At 37.2% G+C, this 22145-nt stretch overlaps 1 pseudogene across 1 annotated transcript in view; it reads right to left on the minus strand.

Annotated features, from left to right (window-relative positions):
* Nucleotides 1-1631: 1631 nt before the first annotated feature.
* The window catches only part of LOC149179537 (kinesin-like protein KIN-14I pseudogene), a 78316-nt pseudogene continuing 57802 nt past the window's right edge, over nucleotides 1632-22145 (minus strand). The window contains exon 3 of the transcript XR_016257387.1: nucleotides 1632-1835. The product of XR_016257387.1 is annotated as a kinesin-like protein KIN-14I pseudogene (transcript). The remainder of the gene's footprint in view (nucleotides 1836-22145) is intronic.

The following is a 22145-nucleotide window of genomic DNA, read 5'->3' on the forward strand; positions in this document are numbered from 1 at the left end:
CAAAGTTTCACGGTCATAGTCACATATCAAAGTAAAGGTTGTCTCGTTGTCAATACTAATAGGTCACTGTCTCACAATATAGAAGTCACTGGTGTCAAATTTCAATAGGGTGACTGCTAGTGCTAATGCTGTCACATACCAAGGGCATTGTGATGTCATGTAGATCAATGGTATTGTCTAAAGGTAATGTCAACATGAACATCCAGTCATACATCCATGCAATGCATCTATATCATGTCAACTTTATTATATACTACCATACTATTGATAGTGTCATTGTCACTGTACTCAGGAGTCAGAACTTACTCCTGTAGAGTTGTAGTGATTGTGAAACCAGGGTATTGATAGTGACTACGGTAGAGTCAATATTTAGACCTAAACCTTCACATGTGATGGATCAAAAGTTACAGAAGAGAAGGCTGCATCTTCTGTCTATCACAGTATGGACAATAATGTTTATGAAAATACTCATATCAACAATACAAACCCTTTCAGAAATTCTGATCAAGGATCCAAAGATCAATGCACATGTATGTGCTCCACCACCATACTGTTACCAAGACTTCTTCAATCACCTTAATGCTGCAAACAATAGGACTGGTTAATTGTGTAACTTTTACATGCTGCTGTAGGATGAAGAGTCACCAACAAAACTGTTAATGCAAACATTGTCATAACCTCAACAGAACTCATACTTAGCATGTGCAATGAACATGGAGATTCAAGCATTTTATGTGACTGCTCAAGATTATAGTTCCAGGTAGCTTCAATGGAGCCACAGATACTTCATAATACATATGTGGTCTAGAAGAAAGGGCCAAGCACCTTCAATAAATTCCAAAACTGTCTTCACCCACTGTGTGTTTGGAAACATGAATGAAAATCTTTAAAATTATGTTTAAAATATTTAAAATTATGTTTTTTAATAAAAAAATAAATATTTAATGTATTTTTTACAACGACCGAGTCATTGAAATCGAGTCGGCCGAGTCATTACCAAGTCGGAGTCGGAGTCGGAGTCGATCTTCGGCCGAGTCGGAGTCGGAGTCGGAGTCGTAAAACATTGCTTTCTCCCTTGCCACCAGAATGGCCTTTCCTTCCTCAGAGACGAGGTCCACATATGCCTGAGTCGCTTCCCAAGTTGCGGTCTCCATCCTTGTGAACAATATATACACTAAACTATATATAACATATCTATATACCATAACATAAAGTTATAGATAACATAACTATATAACTATATAATTATAATAAGATATAACTATATAACTATATAGCAGTGTTCCACGGGGACGCGTCCCCCAGGGTCGGGTGCGCGCACCCCTCACACCCCACGGACCCGGGACGGGGAGTCTCTTGGGGGTGCGTTTCCCCACGCACCCTTTTTGGGGAGTCTTGGGGAGACGCAAGGGGGTGCGTTTCCCCAGTGTGGGAGTCTAGACTCCCCAAAAAGGGTGCTTCTCGGCGTCCCCCTTCAGTGTGGGAGTCTAGATTCCCCAAAAAGGGTGCGCCTGGGCGTCCCCCTTTAAATTTGTCTAATAAGACTTAAAAATTAAAAATTGAAAATCAAAAATTCAAAAATCAAAACCATTAAATTTTTTTTTTAAACTAAATAACTAAAACTTAAAAGTCTAAGCTGAGGGACTGTGAACCGAGTCATTGTCGTTGAGAGACGCTGAGCCGAGACAGCGTGCTGCGTCCCCTTGCAGGCTTGCTGTTGGCAGTTGCTCCAGCTGCTGTTGTTTAAAATTTTGACCACGACTTTCAAGTTTCAGCCGCAGCCCAGCATCCTCGGACCTCCTGAGTCCTTTGCCGTCAACCCTCTGTCCCTGACGCTGTGCGGCTCCACCTCCAGGTAGACATTAAAGCTTGAAATCTGAACTGTTTTAATGTTGTAGTTAAAAAAAAAAATGTTGTAACAGTGAACATACAGCCTGCGGCCCTGCTGTAATTTTTAAAAATTTTAATTTTAATTTTTTTTAATTTGATATCATTTGTTTAAACTATAATTATAATGTTTTAAATTTTAATAATTTTTAAATATAAATTTTAATGAAAACTTCAAAATGCTTCAAAACACAGTGACTTGAATTTAATTTTTATTTTTTGCTTATGTTTTTGTTTTTAAATTTTAATAATTTAAATTTAATTCTACTATATTTGCATTGTAAATTTTAATTTACATGATGAATTTTTTTTTTAACTCTTCCTGCAGGGCAGAAAAACAAAAAAAAATTTGCAAAATAAATTAAAACAGTGACACAACAAGCTGCAAGTGTAAAATTGTTGATTACAACATGAGCATTATTTGAATATTTTATTATTGATTTTTATTTTTGTTTTTCGAATCTCATGGTATGTATGAATAATAATTAATTCAATAATGAGACTTGTCACTTGAGGATGTCATATGAATGATGTATGTATCAAAATGAATGATGAGGATGGAGCAATGATTCAAATTTCAATTGTCTACTTAATATTTTTATGCTTTCATTATTTAACAGTGGACAATGAATATGAATTTGAATTTTATATATATATATATACCTCGACGACTCCCTGCGCCCCCGAAATTTCCCTAAAATTTGAGGGTACTCCCACACGTCCCCCCTGTGCGTCTCCCCGCACCGGAGTCTTGGTGGAACATTGCTATATAGTTCATAATAATATATATATAAGTATAACCATAGCATAACATAATATGTGCGCGCGCACACACACATATAACATAACTATATATATTTATGTAATGTTCTCAATTTTATTTTCCTCTATAGTACAACCAAGGTGTTTTTTAGGTCACGGGATAGCTAGGTCACAGGAGTAGGATTATGTCAGCAAGGGTCTTGGGGTAGTTTTGAGGAGTTTTACGGTGTTCGGCAGTGTTCGTTTGGAATTTTCTACCATGAGAAGTAGTTCAGTGAATTTTCTTTTGGTTCCATTGAATTATAGTGATTTCCATTATTATCGAGCATAAGTTAATTAATTATGCTTGAGATGGAATTCCAAAATAAATATCTAATAGAACCCCTTGGCGTAATAGCTCGTTGGAACCAGAACTAAAAGATTTATAGGATGAGATGTTGAGAAGTGACTTCCGGTGGCTGAAGAGAGTATGGTGGGTGATTTACAATTTTGCTAGGTTTAAAATGACTTTAATTAGTCCTTTTTTGTTGGTCTAACCCACATGGATTTGAACTTTAAATCTCATTCTTTACATATTACTTCATAACATTGTGATTGCCAATTGAGCTACACCTAGTGGGAAAATTTAATTAATCATTTAATTAAAAATGAGAAAATAATTAATTGGAGCAAAAATGTCAAAAGTGACCCAAGTGAAATAAAATAAAATTAAAAATCCACTTAAGATAAAGTCAAGGGGGAGCTTCTAGAATAATAATAAAATAATAAAATAAAATAATTTTAGAAGATTGGAGATATATCTATGGGGCCTTTAAAATGAGGAGGAGAAGAACATTTGAGGACATCTTGCATTTGAGCATTTTTCTTTGGTGTGGATTAAAGAATTTAGTGCTCTACCTTAGTAGCCCCAAGATGAAAACCTTTGGGTGAGAACCCATCTCTCTCCTTGCTGAATTCATTCAGAATTCACAGCTTGTACTCAATAGTTTAACTATTTTGGAGGTCAAATGAGACATTATTGTAGATCATTTTGAGACCATTACCTCAGCGATTTCCAGTTCTTGTATCTTCATATTTTACATATTAATCAAATAAGGTTGAGTTCCTTTGTATGATTATTTTGTCTATTCTTTAGTTGCAGATTCCATTTCTTGTTTTGTTGTGAAATTTGTGCAAATTTTCTATGGAGCTGATGACTTAAATTTTTGAAACAATTTTCTACTAATTTTATATCTGAAATATTACAATGGTATCAAAGTTGTGTATCGTGCCATCCTGAGGGTTTATTGCGGAACAACTTTAGAGAAGATCTAGGGCTTCAGAGAAACTAGCATTCGGTGATCCTCAATAATCACCCTAGCTAGAATCTCGACAATTTCAATGGTTCTTTATAATTGCCCTAATTCGCTCGTTGTCAAATTTTATGGGGTTTATTGTTCTGTAAGGTTATTTTTGAAGAAGCCATTGTGACATCCATTTGTTGCCGAAGAGAATTTTGTATAGACTATTATTTTTGGCCAATATTTTTCCAAAAGCCCATTGCTGGGCCAAAAATGAATTATTCTTCTAAAAGGGTTGAGAGAAAAAATTATGAAAGGGCCAAATATTGCCAAGCCAAATTATTAATTGGGATATGGACCAATTATTCATTCAAAGCATACATTTGTTTGGAGAGACCATATTAAATTAAATTTAAAGGGGTGGTATATAATATTATTAAGCCAAAATTTTGTTTCATGGCTAAATTATTTATTATTTAAATATTAAAGGGCTGAATTCGTAATTGTGAAAAACCAACGATGAGTTCTTTGGCCTAGTTTACACTATGCAGGGCCATGAACATTATTATCGAGTTGAGGAGGTCGCATTAATTTTTTTTCACCTGGACACTTGAAAGATTGGATTGTTTGATCACTATAAGATCAAATTATTTATCAAAGACAAATTATTTAAAAGCACGATCAACAGGAGATTGGAATGTGGTGAAATCCAATTGACAGGGGATCAAGATGCTCATTTTCTATAGGTAGTGAGCAGTTTCTTTCATTAAAGCCGAGGTCACATCATTAAGAGGTTGAAATTGTGCCAAAAACCAACATTCCAATTAGTGGGCCGTATTCAGATTACCATTTGCATGAGGGTTAGCTTAAATAACAACGTACTTTTCACAAGGTTGAGTGCTCTCATTGTTGGGTATGATCATCACATTTCTGGGCATGAATATTTCATTTGACCTGTAGAAGTCCTTATTTTTTTTGTGGGCATAATCCTCACTAATTGAGATTTGTGGCATTCTGGGCATATCCTTTTTCTTATTTTTGGTCTATTGTATTGCAAATTTTTGGTGTTCCAAATATTACGGTATCAAGAAGGATGGCTTTCCTTGGCTGAAAGGAGTTGAGTTCATAGCACTTAGTGGGCACAAATTCTAGATCCAAGAATGAATTTCCTGCTGCTAATGTAAAGGACTAAGTACAGATCTAAGCCACAGGGACGAGTTCAACTAGTGAAGAAATTGAGTTCCCTTAGAAAAACGGACGAAATCAATATTGGGGTTGTTGCTTGGAGAGTATAATAGTGGTGGACAAATTCTGAGTGTGAAGAAGCTGATTTTCTTGTCATCAGAAGACCGTGGGTTATCTCTATTGGATGAGCATATTATCTCTCCTTGGGAGGACATATATTGGGCATTACTGAGTTGAGTTTCTTTTGTTCTCCCGTGACCGAGTTCCTTGCCTTGTTTGTCATTTTCTTGTTCGCTGAGACTATCATTTGCAGAGGTAGAAACTCAAGCATAATACGAGGATAAGTCACCTTTTGTTGACTATATATAATGTGAGACCAAGTGGGGTTGAATCTTTGGTTGTATATGCATTAGAAGGGTCGTGAAATTCTTGTAGCTAATGCTTGCCACAAGGAACCTCTTTGCTAAGTGTTTATGTGTACTAGCAAACATATAAATATATCTGGTTCCTGTTCTTTGGGTATTCTGTCTTTTCCAAGAAATATCAAATTGGTTAGTGATGAACCATTATGAAATTTCCGAATTTTTAATTCAGTGGACGATAAAAATTTGCATCTAACTCTTGTTATGGTTATTCTCAAGGTTTATATTTGTTGGGTTGCGATGAAAATCATATATCAGTGCTGATGTGTTTATGATTCTATATATACTTTGGCTATATTATGTAATTTCCAACCTAGAATTAAAATTTTTACACCTACAACAACCCTTCTTCAAACTGTTTGACAAACTCCTATAAAAATGTGTACACCTTTTGGAAAATACAGTATCACTTCCGGAAAATTTCTAATTGGAATTCATCAGTTGCATATGTTATTTTCACTGTTGGAATCTTATACATGCCAGCGAGATACCTTGTTGGACCTTGTATTGAGTCAAAAAAGCAATTTTCGATTGTAATAGTGAAATGTCCATTTTTGTCATATAAGATTTTGTCATGTGTGTTAGAGTTGAAGTTGATGGGTATGACCTATAACAGTTTTTATTATTGATAGGTTGAGAGTTATTTGATGTCATTTCCATGTACTATTAGAAGAATTATATCAGAATTATATCCTTCTTGTTTCACAATGGAGCATTTGAAACATCTTGTAAGACAACACAACAACACCTCAATGGACTATGATACACACTAGAAATCTAAGCACAACAACAAACTTTTCTCAAGAGAGGTCCATGTTATTCTTCAATGGGAGCAACTGAAGGATTTGCAAAAGGAGCTAGAAATCAAACATAAAATATTTGTACTTGGGACATATCTGAAATACATGAGGGCTAGTGTGAAATCCCTTCTCAAACTGGAAGAACAAGACTCACTCCTTTCGAAGGTGAACGAATGAGAGGGGAAGAAGCTAGGTTGGGCTCTAAAAACAACCATGATTTCCCTAGTACAACCAACTCTCTTGAAACACCCTTGTGTAGGGGTCAAACTTCCAATTGCATCTTATCTTAGTAACATTATGAGATTGACTACACCTATATGTTGTTACAACAATGATATTATGAGGGGAGTTTTCAAGTTGATAGTAGAGACCTTTCAAGATTGGGATAACACTGTGGGTCCTACCTTTGGGAAAAAGCTCTAGATTTTAGAAGATATGGCCATGATTAGATTATATGACATCATGTTTGATCTAGAATGTGATAAACTAATTCTTTAAATGTTCCAATGCTTCTTTAACAATAAGAAACATCATCCTGACATAGTCAAAACACACATGTAGTCCATCTTGTCTTCAGTTATCGAAGACCATGATGTCATTTGTAGGAAGTTATAGTCTAGGTTGTTGGCCATTTGGAGAAAGGAACAATTGGTCTCATTTTCTACTTATTAACTAGCTAAAAGGTTGGTTAAGTAGAACATAAAATTGTTCAAGAGACGATTGACCCAAGAGTGGTTGTTGAGGATTTGTGATTACTAATCATGCAACAAGAATGAGCTAAGGAGAAGCGGTACATGAGAGATTTGATCAGCTATATATATAATGTAGGGTCCAGTACCTCTTATCTGAAAGCATCAATCTTCTTCCAGTTGGTCACTAGCAGTGTAGACATGGGTCTGCAATTCATCATCCTGAGTCATTTCAGGATCTCAACTGCATACTTCCCCTACCCAAGGAATATCTCTCCATCCTTCTACCACATCTCCAAGCCCATAAAATAATGCATCGACCCTAAATCCTTCTTGTCGAAGTATATTGCCAAGTCCTCTTGCATTCCACTATGAGCCTCTTGCAAATTATGAGAAATAAGATATAGAACCAAAATGAGAGGCTCACACTTGACCTAAATGTAATACATGTTTGGATATGCCTTACTCTTGGTGAAGCCCATGACCTGCAAGTAGTTATCAATCCTAGCATACCATACCCTAGGAGTGTGCTTGAGTCCATATAATCCTCTCTTCAATATACACACATGGGAATCCCTCCCATGCACTTCAAACCCCTCTTGTTGTTCAATATAAATTTCTTCTACAACCACACCATTAAGGAAGGTTGTCTTCACATCCATTTGGTGAATCCTCCAACCCATTTGTGTTGTAACAGAAATTATTGCCCCGATGGAGGAGTATTTTCCAGTTGGGGCGAAAGTTTGATCACAGTCAATCCCTTCTTTCTATGAAAACCCCTTAACCACAAATCGAGCCTTGAACTTATCCACACTACAATCTACAATGTGCTTAATCATGTAGATCCATCTAAAGCCAACCATGAAAGGAAGGTTGTATTTACATCCATCTGATGAATCTTCTAACCCAATTGTGTTGTAACTGGAATTATTGCCCTGATGGATGAGTATTTGGCAGTTGGGGCGAAGGTATAATCATAGCCAATCCCTTCATTCTATGAAAACCCCTTAACCACAAATCAAGCCTTGAACTCATCCACACGACAATCTACAATGTGCTTAATCTTATAGACCCATCTAAAGCCAACCACGAATTTTCTAGTTGTTTGTGGCACAACCTCCCAAACATTGTTCTTCATGATAGAAAAATATTCTTCCACCATAGCATCCATCCAAAACTAATGCTCGACTACTTCTTGAAGTTGAAAATATTGGTCGCAATTGGCTCACTCACCAATGCCATATAGCCTGAATATTGTTATGGTGCCCTTCTTTGTTTGACTAAACATCTAGGAGTCCCCATGCACTCTTGAGCATATCTCAGTGTCTACCCACTTGGCCTCCTCCATGTGCTAGAAGTCTAAGCCTAAGAGAGGAACACTCTTCTCCTCACCTTTCTCCTCTTGCCTAGCTTGCACATTCTTCTCACAATTATGTGTCATAGTATCTTGAGGTGTTTGTATTGTTCTTTTCTTAAGTATCCCCTACTCTTGAACCTCCACTATAGGAGAATCTATGCTAGAATACATCGTGAGAGCCCTCTGTTCCTCAAACCTCACATCTATGTGTATCATTGTTTTCCAGAGAGCAAGAATGTAAACTTTGCAGGATTTTGAGTTCTCATTGTGCTCCATAAGAATAGGTTCTAATTTTGTTCTCTTTTTTGATGGAACATGGAAATATACCAAACAACCAAACATGTGGATGTGTGCCAAATCTAGCTTCTTTCCTTTGAAAGCTTCCTCATGTGTCAATTTTCCTAACACCTTATGTGGACTCTGGTTGTAAAAATAAACAACAATGTTGCAAGATTTTGCCCATAGAAACATATGCAACTCTTGATCACGTAAAACAACCTTGACTACTCTGATAATAACACTATTCCTCCACTTTGCAACTCCATTTTGTTGAGGGTTTTATGGAATTCCAGCTCTTCCTGATACCATCATGTGCACAAAACTCCTTGAAGGAATTTGAGTTGTACTCGCCTCCATTATCAAACCTGAGTGTTTTAATATTTCTCCCTATTTGGTTCTCTATAAGGGCTTTGAATGTTGTTTTTCCACGACACTGGAGAATCTAGGTTAGGGTCTTAGAATCTCTAACAAAACCAACTAAAATGCCATAACAAACTACTTTTCACATTAGAACAAATATAGCAATAAATCAACACATGTAAAAATAGACAACTTTTCAACAATCATGGCCCTCACACAATCACTAATACGATAATACTAACTAGGGTTTCGTGTCAACAAATATGATAACCAACCTACCCTAAACAAAATACAACTAACCTACTAGCTAATATAGTGCACCATCACAACTTCTCTTGGTCGTACCCTAAAGACGTTTGTTGGTTCGTCTGCTCCAAATCTGCATCTCTGCCTCTATCAATGAATCTTTCTCCTTTAGGTCACTGAACAGAGCTCTCCAAATTTCCCTCTAGCTCATCATTAGTCCATTAATGACTCAACACAGAGTCTTCTTGCGAGTAGTTCACAACTCCATTTGTGAACAACTCCTTGATTGCCCACTACTGCTCCTTAGCTATTAGGTTATTCTTCCCTCTACTACCTTCCTATGCTAGTCCAATGAGGAAAAATTAGGAAACAAATGGTTACCCACTATGACTGTCAAATGTCCTTCTCCAACTCTCGACTTAGGGTTGATTCACTAGCCCACTTAGGTTGTGACTTCTTCCTTCAAGGGATGAAACACTAAGCCTCCATATCATTTCCTCTCCTAGAATATCTAAAGTCCTTCTCAGTCTACACTTAGGTCTCAGTAGAACACCTACTTTCTTCCCTCCTAACAGCCACAATATGTCCAACAATTCTCCCATATTTGGACTATGTATCCACTAGAAAAACGTCAACAAAAGGAAACTAACATACCTTGTTTATTTTCTCATCTTGCAACTCCATTTTATGTCCTTATCTCATATTTTAGACATCTGGATAGGGCATGTTGTACCGAGTACAATAGCATGTCCAACTTGGTCTCCAATGCTCCAAAGGACTGTGGATACGCTTCTTCTAATAGGTCCTTCCTTCGTTGGTCCTTAGGACACCTTCGCGCCCACAGTTGTACCTTTTCGACGCTAAAAAAGGAACGTAGAGGAGCTCAGACTCCTACTAAAGTTCTCGGCATGCTCACAAGGATAATATACCACAAAATTTAGCACATAACTACTACTCTTCGTTGGCTTCTTTTGCTTCTAATGCAACCCAAACAGTGATGATAAATTAACCCAAAACAAGCCTTCTTTCTCTCCTTCATTAGGCCTTTCATTTGCGGTTACTACAAAGGTATTATCCTTGACATCTTACGCTTTGAATGTGCCAAATGAGGTCTCCAACCTTTCTAAATTATATGCTCCTCTTGGTGTATATCCAACCCTTAAAAAAGACACCTTGTAACCAAGCTGACTTAAACACTTTAACTAGTTGTTCCATCATATAAATAAGAAAAATCTTTTCTCCCATTTAGCAAGGCCTGTCTTGGATTTCTTTGTGACCCCTTGCTCCAACAAGGGTTCCCTACAATATCCAAGGATCAAATCAACAAAATCATCTTTGGTTTCACACCCACAAGATTGGGTGCAAAGCCCACATATTAGGTTCCTAGCCCACAAAGCCCTTTTTGTGGTGTCAATTCCTTCACAACCTTGAACCCGACGGTTTCGAGTACCTCCCAAGCTACAAATCTCAACACACCCTCTTAGCAAGGGAGGTACTTCCAAGGCTAGGAAGTAACTCATCATCATTATCATTGTTGGCGATACTACCCAACTCTTCACGCTCACAACTCTAGCAAACCCTAAAGCATGGATTGTGCCCTTCTTGGAAGTATCACTGCCACGAGAAACCTCGTACTTCTTCTATTGAAATGCTTTTAGGCCTTCCCATGGTTCCTTCTTGCCAACTATAGAAGAACCCTTACTCCCCATTGACAACACGCTCTTCTTGGACTATACATTCTCCCTTTGAACCTACAAACCTTTGTTAGGACTCAACTCCCTCTGAACCTTTGGAACCTGGACCTTCTCCTGCTTCTGCTTCTCATGATATATAGGCTTTCCCATCAGCCTATATAAATTGTGCTCTCTAACCCCAAATACCACTCTACCAGAGCTAGAGCCTCTAGTCTTGAGCTTTACTTTACCATTCTGTAAAATCACGTCAAACCCCTTTCGTTCGATCACTGAGACATACAACACGTTATATATGAGATATGGTTAATACATTACATCCTGAACTCGCATCAACTAACCTGACTACATTTTAAATGGCACAACACCTGATCCTCTAATCTCGTTTTGACTCTTGTCACCCACCACCATGTGCAACTTCGAGTCTCACTCAACTAGAGTCTTGAACACTTCTTGCGAACCTGTCATATGTCTCGACACACCATTTTCCACGTACCATGCAACCTCATCAATGGCACCCTTAGAGAAATGGGAAATCAAAGCAAAATCCTCACTCTCCATTCTCCTGGAGAGGTCATCTACCTCAGTAGAAGTGGCAAATCCTACAATCTACTTCCCCTTTTTCTTCTCATCATTTCCTTACTTCTTCTTTGGACACTTCATCAAATAATGACCATACCCACCGCAATTGAAACACTTCAACTTACTCAAGTCTTTCGTTTGCTTGCCCTTCATCCTTATTGCGAGAGCTATGTCACCATTAGAAGCCTCCTTCTTCGGATGAAGATCTTCATCTCATAATTCTTCCTGAATGAATTCATCCCACACCCTATTCTAATCTGGTAGCTTCTCTTTGGCAATGATCCCTTTGATGAATGACTTCCATTATGGAGTAAACCCCTTCAAAGCAATCCTTACCATCTCAGAATATGTAATAGTCACTCTGATGGCGGCAAGTTCATCTCGAACCTGAGACAATCTCATCAAATACGAAATCACCCCTTCACCCTGTGTGATCTTGGTGGCCTTCAACTTATCTTGCAATACCAACTACTGATTCTTGCTCTTATTTTGGAACAAATCCTGAAGAGCTTTCCACATCTCATGGGTAGTGTTCTTCCCAGACAGATGAGTTATCAAAGTATCCTTGACACCATCTAGGATGATCAACTTGGCCCTCATATCCATCTCTTAATACACTTCCAGCTCCTTAGGGTCAGTTAACTTCTTGATCTCTTTCTTGGCAAAGTCCCAGATCCTGTTCACCATCAGAACCAACTTGATCATTTCCTTCCATGGACTGTAGTTGGAAAACCCTTCCAACCTATCTTCATATCACAGACCAACCAACATATTTGACATTGTTATTAGTCCTTCAACAACAATGTGACAAAATCCCTCTTGAGTTGTACTCGTTGTGCACAATTTGATTCATTGTCCCTTCAAAGTAGCTCTGATACCATGTTGTTTTTCCAAGGCACTGGAGAATCTAGGTTAGGGTCTTATAATCTCTAACACAACCAACACAAATGCCATAACAAACTACTTTGCACAATGGAAGACATATAGCAGTAAATCAACATGTACACAAATAAACCACTGTTTACAATTTTTCAACAACCTAACTTTGTTATATTCACAAACTGTAATACAACTGTCTAGGGCTCCTGTACCAGGGATCACAACCCTTATATAGTCATTGATACAAGAATACTAACTAGGGTTTGGTGTCAACTATGACAACCAATCTACCCTGAACAAGATACAACTGACCTACTAGCTGATGTATTTCACCATCACAACTTCTTTTGGTTGTACCCTGAACATGTTTGTTGGTTCCTCTGCTCTCAATCTATAGCTCTACCTCTACCAATGAATCATGCCCATTTAGTTCACTGAATATGACTGTCCAATTTTCCCTCTAGATGATCATTAGTCTATCAACAAATAAACAAAGAGGGCCTTCTTGTGAGTTCATAACTCCGTTTGTGAACAATTCCTTGACTACCCATTGTTGCTCCTCAGCTCTTAGGGACTTCTTCCCTCTATTGCCTTCTTATGTTGCTCCAATGAGGCAAACTTAATGCACATAAGGTTGCCCACTATGACTATCAAATGTCCTTCTGCGACTCCTAACTTAGGGATGACTCACTACCCCACTTAGGCTGCCACTTCTTTCTTCAAGGGATCAACCAGTGGGCCTCCAAATCACTACCTCTCCTAGAAAATCTAAAGTCCTCCTCAGTCTACACTTAGGACTCAACAGAACACCTACTTGTTTCCCTCCTAACACTGGCCATAAGATGTCCTCCAACAATTGTACCAAATTTGGATTATCTATCCACTAGAAAAACATCAACAAAAGGAGACTAACATACCATGTTTATCTGTGCCTCTTGCAACTCTGCTTTGTGTCCTTATCAAAGATTTCAGACCTCTAGTAAGGGCATGTTGTACCCACTGCTACAACCCTTCCAACTCGGTCTCTAATGCTCCAAAGTACTACAACTACCCTTTCCTCTAAAAGATCCTTCCTTCGTTAGTCCTTAAGACACCTTCCACCCCACTATTGCACCTTTTCGGCTCTAAAAAGGGCACCTGCAGGAGCTCGGAATCCTACTGAAGTTCTTGGTTTGTTCACAAGGATAATCTACCACAAAATTTAGCATAGAACTACTCTTCTTCGCTCATTGCTTTTGCTTCTAATGCGGCCTAAATAGTCATGAGAAATTAACCAAAAACAAACCTTCTCTCTCCTTTGTTGGGCCTTAAATCCACGGCTACTACAAAGGTATTATCCTTGATTTCTTGCACTTTGGATGTACCAAATGAGGTCTCGAACCTTTAATTTATATGCTCCTCTTGGTGTATGTCCAGCCATTGATCTTGATTTATGAAGGAATGAAATGAAATATAGATATAAACAGAAACACAGAGATACAATGAAAACAAAACCCCAATTACTTAATACCAAAGTATTTAAAATTGTTTACATGCAAAATGGAAAGAAACTAGCTTAGACGATAGTGGCTTATCTCTAAAAAGAGATGTGGCAGGATTTATGAAAGAATGAAACGAAATATAGATATAAACAGAAATATGGAGATACAATGACACAAAACTTCAATTCATTAATACCAAAGTATTGAAAATTGTTTACATTTAGAAAGGAAATAAACTAGCGCAGGCGATGATAGTTTATTTCTAAGAAGAGATGTGGCGGCTACATGTCTTCTTAACTATATTACAATGAGGCATGAATGCCTATTTATTATTTAGAAACAATGGAAAACTTTAAACATCCAAAAACCTAACCCTAGGAGATGAAGCCCCAAACTTTTGTGGGCCCCGTTGGGGTAAATTGGTACATCAACTTCCCGGAGTCGTAAATTTGGCATACGATCTATGTTTGACGTGTATGATACCTCGTTAGAAAAATTTATGCGATGACTACAAGTTTCGTCTACAAACCCCTACTATGGGCTATGGGTTTTCTCGTTTTCCAAAAAAATATGTCATTTAGGGCTTCAAAACGGCTTTGGAAGTTTGAAACCTGAAAACTGCCAAAAATAGTAAATTGTGCTACAATTAAGGAAATTGAAATAAACAATGGTGGGGATCCAAGTGGAATATGTGGGTGGCCGCCAATATTCACCTGGATTAGTCCTCCCTCTATAGGAAGAAATGGTCCCCATTACGTTGAGTGCCTCTATGAGATGGGGAAACTTTTGTTGAACTCGGTCCCTAGTGAGCCACTTGGTGCAAGAGTTGACTAGCTTTGACAACCCGACATAGTTGGATATTCTGCTAGCAAGTGTTCTTATTCTGCGTGTCCATGATCCGATCATTTGTGGTATGTTCCATGCAGTGTATGTTTAGCTCTATTAGTGTGAGTTGTTTTGCAATATCTGATGTGTCAAGTAATGGTGGAAAGTATGGCCGAAGGCAGTCCACATTTAACACTAGGGCTATGGGTTTGCTCGTTTTCCAAAAAAATGTCATTTAGGGCCTCAAAACAGCTTCCGAAGTTTGAGACCTGAAAACTGCCAAAAATAGTAAATTGTGCTACAATTAAGGAAATTGAAAGAAATAATGGTGGGGATCCAAGTGGAATATGTGGGTGGCCACCAATATTCACCTGGATTAGTCCTCCCCCTGTAGGAAGAAATGGTCCCCATTACGTTGAGTGCCTCTATGAGATGGGGAAACTTCTATTGAACTCGGTCCTTAGTGAGCCACTTTCCTTGGTGCAAGAGTTGACTACCTTTGACAACCCGACACAGTTGGATATTCTGCTAGCAAGTGTTCTTGCTCTGCGTGTCCATGATCCGATCATTTGTGGTATGTTCCATGTAGTCTGGGTTTAGCTCTATTAGTGTGAGTTGTTCTGCAATATCTGATGTGTCAAGTCATGGTGGAAAGTATGGCCGTAGGCAGTCCACATTTAACACTAGGTGCAGACCAAGGAATGGAGGAGTGTTGAGCTCAAAAGTATTCTCCCACAACTTTGGTGATGGTGTAAGGCCCATATCAAATTGGTCTGAGCTTCTTATGGGCTCCTGTAAGGTGTTCTTTATGCAAATGCAACCAAACTTTGTCGCCCACCTGAAATTTGTGCGGTACCCGATGTTGATTATATCGTTTCTTGTACTTGCCATTGGACTTATCCAAGATGTCGTGCACCTTATGGCGGATGTGTTGGATGCATTCAATAAACCAGGTTACTTTATCAGCCTCAGACTGTACATGTGTGGATTCTGTCCGTGTAGTCGCATGAAGCATGGCAACATCAATCAAACACAATGGTTGAAAACTCATACTCGCTTGAAAATGAATGCGACCAGTGGAGCTATGGAGAGCTCTGTTATAACTGTGTCACACATAAGGAAGGCTCTCATCCAAGGTCTGTGGATGTTTGGAGTTGTACATGCATAGTATGTGCATTATCATCTTGTTGACGACCTTTGTCTGGCCATCAGTCTTGGGATGGAATGCAGTTGATTTGGTGAGCTTAGTGTCCAATAATGTCTACAGGCTCGTCCAGAATGTGCTCAGGAACCTGCTATCCCGATCTAATATAATGGTTTGTGGGATTCCAAATTGTACTCATACTCATTCAAAGAAGAGTTTGGCAGTGTCCTTTGTTGTGATACTTTTCTTGCAACCACAAATACAAAGTCATTACCATGCTTGGTAGAAGAGAGGCCCAACAGAAAGTCGACGAAGATGGATTCTCAGGGTTGGTTGGGAGTAGGAAGAAGAGTGTACATGCCTTGCTTCTTGATGGCACGGGAAGTGCAAGATCTAATATATTTTCCAATGTCTTATCGAAGTTTTGGCCAATAAAAATATTTTTGTAGTATGACCACATTTTTCTCCACACTGAAATGTCCTGCGACCCGATTGTAGTGTGCCTCCCAAATCAATTTGGCACGCTTGCTTGAAAGAACACAAAGGTGGCTTAGGTAGCATAATAATGTGTCCTGGAGGTGGAAATCCAAAACTTGCTTTCCATCCACTAACATCTAGTAAGTGGTGACTAACTCTAGATCATTCTTGTACAGTTGTAGCCATCTAGAGGTCTCATGTCCATAAGAGTTGAGAACAGTAGTTAGTGCTGCAAATGGGGGCCGACTGATTGTCTCTTTCCCCCAAATGTAATGTTTCCATTGTCAGCAAGCCTACACGATAGAATACATCTCTTTATCATAGGTGGGGTACTTACGAATTGTATAGGAAAGTCTCTCACTGTGATAGGCCACCAGATGCCCTTGTTGGGTGAGAACTGCACCAATGACATACTCAGAGGCGTCTGACTCAAATGTCAAGTGATATGGGAGAATCCCAACACGAACCTTCGATAAAAATTGGCAATGACCAAAAAGTTGCGAAGCTTTGTTAGAGTGATAGGGGCTAGCCAATCCCAAATGACTTAGATCTTAGTTGGATCCACATGCATGCCTTGCTCATCTATGATGTAACCCAGATATTGGACCTGGCTCATGCCAAAGGTACATTTCTCCAGGTTGGCACATAGTTTGTGTTGTCGCATGGTTTGAAGGACTTGTCGAATGCGTTGCAGGTTCTCTTTCCAACTCTTGTTGAAGATAAGAATGTCGTCTAGAGATACAAACGAGTTGGTGAAGGGACACAAGATGTCATCCATCGGCCTCATAAAAGTTGCAAGGGCATTTGTCAACCTGAAAAGCATGGCCAACCATTTAAAAAGGCCCTCCTTGGATTTGAAGGCGATCTTCCATACATCTGTGGGCTCTATTTAAACACGGCGATAGTCGGACTTTAGATCAATATTGTTGAGATACTTGGCCCACAAAGTTGGTTAAGAAGGTCATCAATCTACGAGATTGGATCCCCATTCCTGACAATGATTTTGTTCAGTGCCCGATAATCAATGCAGAGCCTCCAGGTCCCATCGTTCTTCTGTACAAGTACAATTGGACTCCCACAAGGTGGGGAACTTGGCCGGATGTTCCCTTTTTGTAGTAGCTCCTAGATCTACTGCTTGATCTCTTCATTTTCCAGAATGGAGTGGGGTTATATTGACCCATTGGGTAGAGGTTCTCTGGGGGTCAGATCGATCAAATGCCTGACGTGATAGTGTAACGGCACCCCTGTGGGTGAGTAGAATATGTCCTTGTATTCTTCCACAACCTTATCCACCTAATTCTGCTACGTGGAAGAACTTCTTTTGGGGGCCATGGATGTGGCCACGATCTTCCACTTTGAGAGTAAATCAAAAAGAAAATAAATTTCCGATCTGGGAGATGATATTATTGCATTGTTTGGCAGAGATCAAAGAGATGGTGTTAGGCGAGGCTACCTCTAGCATCTTGTATAACTTATTGTCCAAATTAATAATACCAGTGTGAGGCCTAGACTCATACACAATGTCACGCTTCCACAAGTATGGTTAGTCTAATAATACATCACAAAATTCAAAAGGAGAAACATCACACAATACCTCATCCATGAAGGGCTTGATGTTGTAGGGAAGGTGACAATGTTGGTTGACGCGAATATCTCATCCTTGGTGAAGCCACTCGATGGTGTATGATTGTTGGTGTGGTGTTCTCGGTAGGCCCAACCACTTCATGACATCTGCTAAAATGAGTTTCTTTGGACTCCCGTTGTCGACAATGAACTTTCGCAACAATCGCGTCACCCACATCCGTGAGAAGAGATGCTCCCCCTCCTCTGGATCTTTGGGCTCAATCTTCTGGACCTTGGTGGTGGCAACGATGGCATTGGGTTTTGCATCAATAACCTATTTCGGATTGTCATTTTTCTTGTCAATTTTTGGCTCAGAATCAAAACATGCATCAGAATCTAAAGCTTTTAGCTCAACACCAATGACTGCATAGCTTGACACTCATTTGTGTTGTGAGTGAGCTCTTATGGAACTCACACCACTTTCCTGTGTCCTTCATCTTCGTGGTGTCATTCTTAACTTGTGGCTTTGATGGGTTGTCCTGGACCGCTCCACCTTGGCTCTATCCTTTGTGGTTTGGGGGTGCTCTTTCCCTGCTTCTCATTCGTAGATCCAAAGTCGCGCTTATTTTGTTTAAATTTTTGTTCAATCTTGGTAGCATATCAATATTTTGAGAAGATTCTTTAGCGAAAATCACATAGAGATACTTTTGTCGATGCGTTTCAAACCAACTAGTGTGGTTCATCGTTAGGACAAGTTGAATGAGTAGATCTTGCTTTGCATATTAAATAGATAGGGCAGAATATCCAATGACCAAATTTCTAGACAAGGTAACGGCTACACTGACAACAGCTAGATTTGACCGGGAAACGGCTAGCTTGACTATGATGAGGGGTATAAACTTTATTAAATAAGTTAATCCAGTTATTAATATTCTTGTTAAAATAAACGTAAATTGACCATTTTATAATTATAAATATATAATAGAATAAGTTAATATATTATAATAAGTAAATCATAAAATAAATTAATTTCACATTCTTAGATATCAAAGTTATTATATATAAATAGAGTATTCTATAAATAGTTAATTATATTCTAAATAAAATATAAGTCAAAGGGACATATATTTATAAATATATATTAAAATAAATTAATTTAAAATGAAAGTTATTATATAAATATTAGTTAGTTTTAAAAGTTAAAAATAGAGTAAACTATAAATAGTTAATTATATTTTAAAATATAAGTTAAAGGGACATATATTTATAAATATATATTAAAATAAATAAATTAGTTTCATATTCCTAGTCAAAGAATTTTCAAATATATAAATATTAGAGAACTCAAGTGTTAGAAAAATATTACAATATTTGAAAATTAATTAATAGTTTATTAAGGGTAAAAAATAGTATATTAGTTTTAAATTAATTAATCATAAAATAAATTAATTTAAATTAATTATAAAATAAATTAATTTTAAATTAATAGTCAAAGAGTTTAAATATATAAATGTTAGAGAATTCAAGTGTTAGAAAAATATTACAATATTTCAAAAATTAATTACTAGATTATTTAAGGGAGGGGAAGAAAGGTAGAAAACGACTAGGAGGAGAGGGCTGGGACCCAGCGACCACTGATCTTCCAATGATTCTCTCTATTGAGATTGTTCGGCCTTTTTTCAATCTCCAAGGCTTCTCTAAATTTCCGGTGATGGAATTGTGACACTCTAGCAATCACACTAGCTTGCTAGAGTGTCGCAATTCCATCACCGGAAATTTAGGGAAGCCCTTGAGATTGAAAAAAGGCCGAACAATCTCAATAGAGAAGATCGCTAGAAGATCAGTGGCCGCTGGGTCCCAACCCTCTCCTCCTAGTCGTTTTCTTCATTTCTTCCTCTCCCTTAAATAATCTAGTAATTAATTTTTAAAATATTGTAATATTTTTCTAACACTTGAATTCTCTAACATCTATATATTTAAACTCTTTGACTATTAATTTATTTTATAATTAATTAATTTAAAACTAATATACTATTTTTTACCTTTAATAAACTATTAATTAATTTTCAAATATTGTAATATTTTTGTAACACTTGAATTCTCTAATATTTATATATCTGAAAACTCTTTGACTAGGAATATAAAACTAATTTATTTATTTTAATATATATTTATAAATATATGTCCCTTTAACTTATATTTTAGAAGATAATTAACTATTTATAATTTACTCCATTTTTAACTTTTATAACTAACTAATATTTATATAATAACTTTGGTTTTAAATTAATTTATTTACTTATTCTAACAATTTTAAATTAATTTATTTTAATATATATTTATAAATATATGTCCCTTTGACTTATATTTTATTTAAAATATAATTAACTATTTATAGAATACTCTATTTATATATAATAACTTTGATATCTAACAATGTGAAATTAATTTATTTTATGATTTACTTATTATAATATATTAACTTACTTATTCTATTATATATTTATAATTATAAAATGGTCCATTTACGTTTATTTTAATAAGAATATTAATAACCGAATTAACTTATTTAATAAAGTTTATACCCCTCATCATAGTCAAACTAGCCGTTTCCCGGTCAAATCTAGCTGTTGTCAGTTTAGCGGTTACCTTGTCTAGAAATCTGGTCATTGGATATTCTGCCCTATCTATTTAATATGCAAAGCAAGATCTGCTCATTCAACTTGTCCTAACGATGAACCACACTGGTTGGTTCGAAACGCGTCGACGAAAGTATCTCTATGTGATTTTCGCCGAAGAATCTTCTCGAAATTGATATGGATCACAGAAGCCTAAATTCAATATGTTGCATCGAGCGAGGAGATGTCCAAGAAATCCATTTCTTCTTGAATGTATTTGTTTAGACCGCCATGGTACTTGAGTAGAAGATTTCACTCAGAGAATTTGATACCCAAATTTGTGCGTAGAGTATGAAAAACATTTTTGAGCTCATGCACATCTTGGTTCTTTTGGTGCCATAGTGTGGTCCATTATATGTACTTTTCCTCATAGCTCCGCATGGGGTAATATTGTTCCTTAAGAGGATCTCGGAAAGAGTTCCAAGAGGGGGAAGCTATAAACAGAGTGTTCCTTGGCCCTTTTCTCACAGTAAGTTTCCCACTAGTCTTTAACATGGGGGGTTTCCTTCTCGTGACTCTAAATGGATTATTTGCAAGAAATATCTAGCTTGTCAAATACCATTATTAAAATACTTTGAAAATATTTTTCAATTGCTACAAATATGAGAAAAACCCAACTGGCTGGTAATCATAAAGGAAAACAATAGACTTAAACTAAATTCACGAGTCGTAGAATAGACAATGGGAAGAATCAAAATGATGATAATCAATCTGGAAGAGAGGAAAACTTTTCTTTATCAAACGATGTTGATGAAGTAAAACTACTGCCGAAAATTTATCATAATAATGCAATAAACTAGACAATATACCAGGGTTTGAAGATTAATAGTAAAACCTCTGTAAACCCTAATGAAAATGAAAAACAAATTGTAGTCATACCCTTTACTAAGATTTACTCATAATAAAAAGAGATTCTAAAAAAACAAGAGAAATTGAAGCAGTCCAATACAGTTCTACACCCTTATAATATTAAAGAGATTTGATAGACTCTAAATAGATTTACAGAAATAGGAATCATATAGGTTATGGTAACCCTCTTATAATATACATATATTCTAGTTTTAGCTTGTTCCTAGAATAAAGTTTGGGATAAAAGCCCTGAAGTAAAATCCTAAGAGATTTTGGGTAGTGCATTTCGTGTAGCAAAAACCCCAACGTTGTGTGAGCCTGAAACATAAAACACACAAAAATAATTCAGTTATTGATCCAGGTGGCTCCAGACACAGGCAGAAGTCCAAGAAGACTAAAAAAGGGTCAAAAATCAAAGTGATCATAATGTTGTCAAACCAGGACCAAAGCATAGATCTCATCGTCCTGATCATAACGGTGTGAATGGTTCGTCAATTCGAGCTTGTGTGAGGGAGAAAGAGCTAGTCAAAGTTTTGGTCAAAGTTGGGCAGTGGGCCAAGTTTAAGTGTCTTACAATTTGACCGACCCAGGGGCATGTAACTTAGCTCCTGAAAGCGGGCAAATTTGTTGGATACTTAATTTGTCTAATATCCCTTATATTAGACAAATTCAAAAATTACTTATTAGTTATAAAAAATAAAAATAAAAA

The sequence above is a fragment of the Pinus tabuliformis genome, chromosome 3_2 (assembly GCF_031772625.1).
Source record: "Pinus tabuliformis cultivar Carrire ecotype Pingquan chromosome 3_2, CPIR1, whole genome shotgun sequence".
Lineage (NCBI taxonomy): Eukaryota > Viridiplantae > Streptophyta > Pinopsida > Pinales > Pinaceae > Pinus > Pinus tabuliformis.